Source organism: Trichosurus vulpecula, chromosome 7 (genome assembly GCF_011100635.1).
Source record: "Trichosurus vulpecula isolate mTriVul1 chromosome 7, mTriVul1.pri, whole genome shotgun sequence".
Taxonomy (NCBI): domain Eukaryota; kingdom Metazoa; phylum Chordata; class Mammalia; order Diprotodontia; family Phalangeridae; genus Trichosurus; species Trichosurus vulpecula.
The window spans coordinates 142,997,378-143,004,763 of NC_050579.1; the positions used below are offsets into that span (position 1 = coordinate 142,997,378).

At 37.8% G+C, this 7,386-nt stretch overlaps 1 non-coding gene across 1 annotated transcript; it reads right to left on the reverse strand.

Moving 5' to 3' along the window:
* Nucleotides 1–6,405: 6,405 nt before the first annotated feature.
* On the reverse strand, nt 6,406–6,512 carry LOC118858918. Its single transcript, XR_005011031.1, has one exon. It is a non-coding gene; the product is annotated as a U6 spliceosomal RNA (small nuclear RNA).
* Nucleotides 6,513–7,386: the final 874 nt, after the last annotated feature.

Consider the following 7,386-nt stretch of genomic DNA (forward strand, 5'->3'; position numbering starts at 1 on the left):
CCTCCCCATATCCTCAGAGCACACTCCCCTACAAATATATCATCAGTGGGAAGTGAAGACACATATAGGGAACATTCATGGTGGGATACATCTTTAGGGGAACACATACATCTAGTCCCCATGTACAAGAAAAGTGATGTAGGGAACAGGGATGGGTAATTTCATGGAGAATATCAGGCCTCCAATGTTATGGGAATAACTGCAATTTTCCTATTGCATCTTCTAGGGGTATACCCTGTTGTTCTCATGTGTTTCCTTTTCTCGCCTGACACACGGTCTCCCTCAGGGATATAGCCCCAGCCAAATATATGGCATGATCTAGCAGATCCCTGCTAGTCTTGTCTTTGGTCCTCTGTATTGTTCATTAGTCCCACGCATATGTCTGGTCACTGCCAGCTGCTGCTCCACTGGACACGGAGCTGTAGAACTCCTTCCTATTTCTAGTTTTTGGCTTCAGCCTGGGTACTAGCTCTTCCTCAGAGGAAGATGATTGGGTTCTGCCATACTCTTTTAGTTTATAACCCCGACACTTCTCCTGCTATAGTTCTTTTAGGAAGTTGAAGCCATTACTGTACCTAGTGAGCATATTAGAAAAAGAGATTAAAAAATCTTGAGGAAAAATAAATTGTTTTTCTCTCTATAAGGAGTTGTCTCTGATTCTTTCAAAGCCTTGACTAGAAAAGACTTTCTTCTCCAGAATGAGATTCTTAAATCTCAGTACCAAATTCTTTGTAACACAAAGCAGAACCATTCTCAGCTATCTAGAATCTCCCTGCTTAATTCAATTTTTAAACTGTGTTCCCCAGTCATTAACACCTGTATGTCTCTCAAAGACATCCCTCTCTAGATTTGAACTAGAAAGTCTATGTGACTACTTATTTAATTTGTTGTAACTAAATTAAACCTAATCATTGTTCATATAGAGGTTACTTTTCCAATCAATTTTTATGTATCCTAGAGTTTGGAATCTCTGTTTCTCTATTTCCAAACTCTTTTCCTTATCTCCTATGCAATTGAGATAGAGCAAGAAACAAAACTAAGGCCAAGGTACAAGGTCATTATTTAATTTTTAGAAAAGATTTTTTTCCCATTCTTTGCTTTTTTTAATAATAATAACAGTAATAGCTGAATTTACTATATATCTGAGCTTTGATGGATATTGAGATTTGAAATGGGTCAAGAGAAAGGTATACCATCTTTTGTTTTCCAAAATCTAGATTACCATTACTCACAGCACCCTGTTGAAGCCCAGAGAATTTCAAACAACAGATTAAACAGTGGCATGTATGTTGCCCTGAGCCAACCAATGTCAGCTTCTTTGTAAGGGATCATTTGTTTTCCTCCAAACCTGAAGTTCCTTTCTATTATTTAACATATCCAATAACATTGTATTCCTATCATGTGGGGCTTGTTTTTGCAAACACCGAGCAAAAGTCAATAAAACCCAACATTTGCACCACATTAACAACTTTTTCATTATATTGCTAGCTTCAATGAATTTCATTAAGGTGCCAATGAGTTATAAAACCCTCTAATGAGGTATAGTTTTCATGTGTAATTAGTGACTTTCATACCACGTGGGGGAGGGGGGAAGAACAGCGTTATTATGCTAATTAGACAGGAAAGAAAGTTATTAATAGTCAAAGGAATTCAGCAGCATGTTCTACAGACTTTAAGCACTCACTGAAAAAGTCAATAGTTATTTAGAGTATTTAGTCTAAAACAACCACAATCCTTTTTTTTTCCTTCAAAAATGCTATCAGGAAGTTGACAACAAAAAAGAAAAGAACAGAATTGAAAGGAACACAAAAATAGGCCTAGGGATCCCATTTCTTCCTATTCTCTGTACCCATGAAAATCCCTTGTCTTGTGATTCTGGCTGGGGCCCGACCAATCCCAGTCTAATCTGATTTTCCATGTTTGTTTCTTTTTTTTCTCCAAACTTTTTCATTCTAGAAAGAGCCTTATAGTGTACCTGCTTTTCAACTGCTGGCCCCTCGTTCAGTCTGCTATAGAAAACCCATGAAGAAGTACTTAGAGACTATAGATTAACTGAGAGATTCTCTCATTGGGAAAAGCCTGGGCTCTTAGAACTAACTCCCTTTGGATGATAGATTTATTGAATCCAATCCTCTCATTTTATAGAATGAGGAAACCCAGGCTGGAAGAAAGGTTAAATGACTAGCCCAGGGTCACAGAGCTAGTTTGTTCTGAAGCAGGATCTTTCTGACAGTGAATGTCTCTGCCAGCAGCAATTAACTAGTGTTCCCACTGATCTGAGAGTTTTCTCCTATCTTTGGGAGAAGAAAAGAAATAAATCCATTATCGAGTGTGCAAATATTTGGAATAGCTATCTGTGATAGAAGCAGAACTAAAGGAAAGTAGTACCAGTGTAAGGGGGTAGGGCTTTTGCTAGGCTCTGTTTTAAAAGGCCAGGTTCTTGTCTTAAGAGTCAGTTGACTTAACCCCAATTGCCTCCAACAACAACAAAAAAAGAGTTCAGGGAAGAGGGATATACAGGTGGTACTGTGGGTAGAGTACAGCCCTGGAGACAGGAGCACCAAAGTTCAAATCTAGCCTGAGACCTTTATTAGCTCTAAGTCATTTAATCTTCATTGCCTAACAAAAGACAGGAAAGGAAAAAAGTCAGCTGAAAGATTAGTTTCGGCTAAATAATCAGAGAGCTTTGTTTCAGATCCCAGCTCTGTCTCTTACTGTGTGCTCCTAGGCAAATCACGTAACTTTTATGACCTTGCTTTTCTCAAGGTAAAACCGGGAAATCAGAAAAATAGTTTATAATTCTAACAAAAGAATTTTTAACCTTTTTGTATCATAGACCCCTTTGGCAACTCCAAAATGCTTTGTATCTCTAGTACTTTGCATGTAGTAAGTGTTTAATAGATGCTTTATTTTTTCATTTAGTCTGGTAAAGCCTCTAAGAAGGACCCTTCTTGAAATAATGTTTTCAGCGCATAAAATAAAATACAGAGGATTACAAAGGAAACATTATGTTGAACTACAGTTATTAAATATTGTTTAAAAGTTCACAGATGGCAGGTTAAGAATCCTTGGACTAGATGGTCTGTGTGATCCAGTTTAGATCTTTGAGAACATAGTCAAAGGAGTTGAGCCAGAAGGGCCCTTAGAGGTTTTTCAGTTCAATTCCTTATTTTACAGATAAGGAAGCTGAGACAAGAGAAGTTAAATATTTTGCCTAAGGTCATACAAGATATAAGTGTCAGAACTAAGTCTTCTTACTTCCAACTCACTCTACCAAACTCTTCCTCTTCAGAAAGAATGCACGTCTCATATTTTTCACTTCAGAAGAATTGCCTTCTCAATTCATCCAAATGGCATCAAGCAGCAGCTCATAACAGCTTTGAGCTGTCTTCCAGTGAAGCTACTCTACATTTTTATGTGCAGTGGCACTAGGAGAATAGGCACAGGTCTATGCAGGTGCCAGTTAGAAAGCTGTGTGAGTCAGATGCTAGACGCAGGTGCACTTGGGCAAAGCTAGCAAATCTCTAAGCTATTTGTAATCAGTTTGTGTCTCTATGACTCTGCATACATTGAGGCAAGGTGTTTTAACAATCTGGCTAGCAGCTTCTGCGGGGGCGTAAGATCCACCCACAGCCAGCACCCAGGAGGCTGCTGGCATGCTGGGAAAGCACAGGTTCTTTTTATCTGCTTAAACAAGGAAAGCATGGTGAAGGGTTTGACCAGCTTACTTTAATCCAGCATACAGACTACATTCAGTTAGTTCAAGGGAAAAAAAACCAGCACCTGAACTTCAGAATAAAATACAAACAAATTACAAATATCAACAGACAGACCCAATACGATTCATAGTTACCAACATCTAGGTTCAGCCCGAGGGGTCGGGCTGGCCCAGAGTCACACTCGCCACAACTGCCATGCCAACCAGAAAGAGAAGGATCTTCAAACTGTCTTCTCCCCTCTTATAGAGTTTTTGATATCATCAAGCGCCGCCTGAATGACCAGGGCCGATTGGTTCTTGAGTTGGCCTCTCCCCTCAGCCAGCCCCATGAATCATCACACAGGAAGTTCTCTGCTCCCAGACATGGGTCTCTGGGCTTCCTGCCCCGGAAGAGAAGCAGCAGACCCAGCACCCAGCAAGGCTCAATGAGATAAACTGAGTCACTCAAAGAAAACAAAGGCCACTCTGGCCACACAAGGTTGGGGAGAAGAGGATAGGAAAAGGGATAGAGGGAGAGAGAGAGAGAGAGAGAGAGAGAGAGAGAGAGACAGAGAAAGACAGAGACCGAGATAGAGAGAGACAGAGATGGAGAGAGGCAGAGAGAAAAAGAAACAGACACACAGACAGACAGAAACAGCAAGAGAGAGACAGAAAGAGAGAGAGAGAGAGAGACACAGAGAGAGAGAGACAGAGAGAGAGAGACAGAGAGAGAGAGAGAGAGAGAAAGAGAGACAGAGAGAGACAGAGATAGAGATAGACAGAGACAGAGAGAAAAAGAAACAGAGACACAGAGACACACAGACAGACAGAAACAGCGAGAGAGAGAAAGACAGACAGAGAGGGAGAAAGAGAGAGAGAGAGAGAGAGAGAGAGAGAGAGAGAGAGAGAGATCCATTCTGCTATATACACTCTAATCCTGACCAATTACAAATCAGGAAATAAAATGGAGACCTCTACTATAATGGATGAAAGGTGCTTTTTAGAGGATGATTTGGCAGGTAGGAAGTATCTTGATTTTTATGACAAATGTCCACATTATTTTGTCTGTAAGGTCAATCTTCTATACCCTTCTTGTTTTTTCATTTCTTTGGTGAAAATTCAGTACTTGTCTGGTTTTTAGATGCTCCTAAATTTGTTTATATTGTTTCTAAAATATTTTTTCTGTTGCTAAGCATTTCTTTTTTGCTTTTCTTGCCCCTGAAAGAAGGGGGAAAGCCCCACCTTTGAATCCTGTAAGACCAGTCAAGCAAGTCATGTGCAAAATATTGTTCTCATTCTGCACATTAGTCTATCACCTTTGTCATGAGGTGGTCAGCACTCTTCATCTTCAGTCCTCTGGAATCATGAATAAGCATTACATTGATTAGAATTCTTAAGTTTTTCAGAATTATTAATTTTTACAGTATTGATTTTATGGTATAAATTCTTCTCCTGATTCTACTCATTTCACTCCGTATCAGTTCATAAAGGTCTTCCTAAGTTTCTCTGGAACTGTTGCTTTTTTAATTTCTTTTAGCAAAATTGTATTTCATTATAGCCAAATAACATAAGTTGTTCAATCATTCTCTAAATCATAAATACCCCTTTAGTTTCCAGTTCTTTACCACAAAAGTATATATATATATATATATATATATATATATATATATATACACATACACATATATACATATATATGTATATGTATGTGTATGTATATATGTATATGTATGTATATTTATATATACATGCACACAAAGAAACACACATATATAATGTATGTGTTGGATGGATGGATAGATGGATGAATGGATGGATGTATTTATAGGACCTCTTCCTGTATCTTTGAACTTTTTGAGGGTTTTGACCTAGTAGTGATAGGGTACACAGAGTTTAGTAACTTTGGGAACATATTTATAAATTGTTTTCCAGAATGGCTGGGCCAATTCACTAATCAACAATACATCAATGTGCCTGTTTCTAAAATCTTTTTTTTGTTGTTGTTAGCTGTTCCAATCTGATGGCTGTGAGGTGGGACTACAAAATTGCTTTAACATTCATTTGTGTAATTGTCAATGATTTGAAGAATTTTTATATAGCTATAGACGGTTTGGGTTTCTTCCCTTAAGTACTTCTGTTCCTATCTTGTGACCATTTATCAACTGTTAAATGACTGTTATTTTTGGTGAATTTGAATCAATTCCTTCTATATCTTGAGAATTAGACCTTTATCAGATAAACTTGCTGCAAAGATTCTCCCCCTCCCCCAATTATCTATTTCTCTTCTAAACTTAGCTATATTGAATTTGTTTGTGAAAAACCTCTTAAATGTTATGAAATCAAAATTTTCTATTTTCTGTTCTGTGATCCTCTCCATCTTTTATTTGGTCATGAACTCTTCACCTGTGCAGAAGTATGGACCTGAAATCAAGAAAATTGAAGCTTAAATCCATCCTTAGGCATTTACTAGTTGTGTGACCCTGGGCAAGTCAATTGATCTCTGTGTGCCGCAGTTTCCTCAACTGTAAAAAGGGGATTATTATAGTTCCTACCCTATAGGGTTGTTATGAGGATCAAATAAGATAATATTGTAAATTGGTTAGCACCATGACTGGCACATAGTAGGTGCTTAATAAATGCTCATTTCCACCTTCTCTATCCATAGATTTGAAAGATAATTTCTATTTTCCTTTCAATTTGCTTTTATAAAATAAATCAAATACTTCGTAAATATGTTCATTGTCCTTTACTGAGGGGCCATGCTAATATTCTCTGTATATTTCCAATTTTAGCTCACATGCTACCAATTGAGCAAAAAGAGTTCGCTTTACAAATGGGGGAGAGAACATTAGGGAAGAAAATTTTAAAAAAATTACAGGATAATTTTGTTGTAAATTTAAAAGGAAAAGCAAGTTGTGCATAATAGATTTACAGCTTCATATGCAATCATCTTTTTATTGTACTATGTTATGGAAATGCTTGTTTAAGTGCATAAATTAAAAATTAAATAAAAAAGGAATTTGAACCCAAATTTTCTTGTCTCCAAGGCTAGGAAATCTACTATAACCATATCCCTCTCCACATCAAAAGATTAAACTGTGGGAACAGAACACAAAGGAGAAGAGATGTAGCTGTATTACTGGATAGATATTTAACTGGGATTGAATGGCTACCTAACCATCAATTGCATCTGAACTCAGTGATGAATGCTAGCTGTGCTGAAGATTACCTGCCCAGAGAGAAGAAATTATCTCCACTATCTTCAAGACCCAACAACTTTCTCACCAAAATTAAGCTAAAATCACCCACAAAATCTGTTGTCTCTTGTGTTTTTTTTCTTTGTTGATAGTGGACTTAGCTATGTGCATGGCTGGATTAACATGTCCTAACTGTATGACAGTTCTTTCAGATGGAAGAAAATCAATTCTTTCTTTCAGACTGTTTTGTTTGAAATTTTAAAGGAAATCGACTGTCTCCTTGATCCATCTGTTTTCCCCAGTCATTTCTGAGTAACTCTGTTCATGTCCTAAACGTTCAAAGCACACCTAATGGCAGCTGGGTGGTGCAGTGGAAAGAGTACTGGACCTGAAGGCAGGAAGATCTGAATTCAAATCTGGCTTCATTTTCTAGCTATGTGACCCTGGGCAAGTTATTTAACCTCTCTATGTCTCCTTTTCCTCATTTGCAAG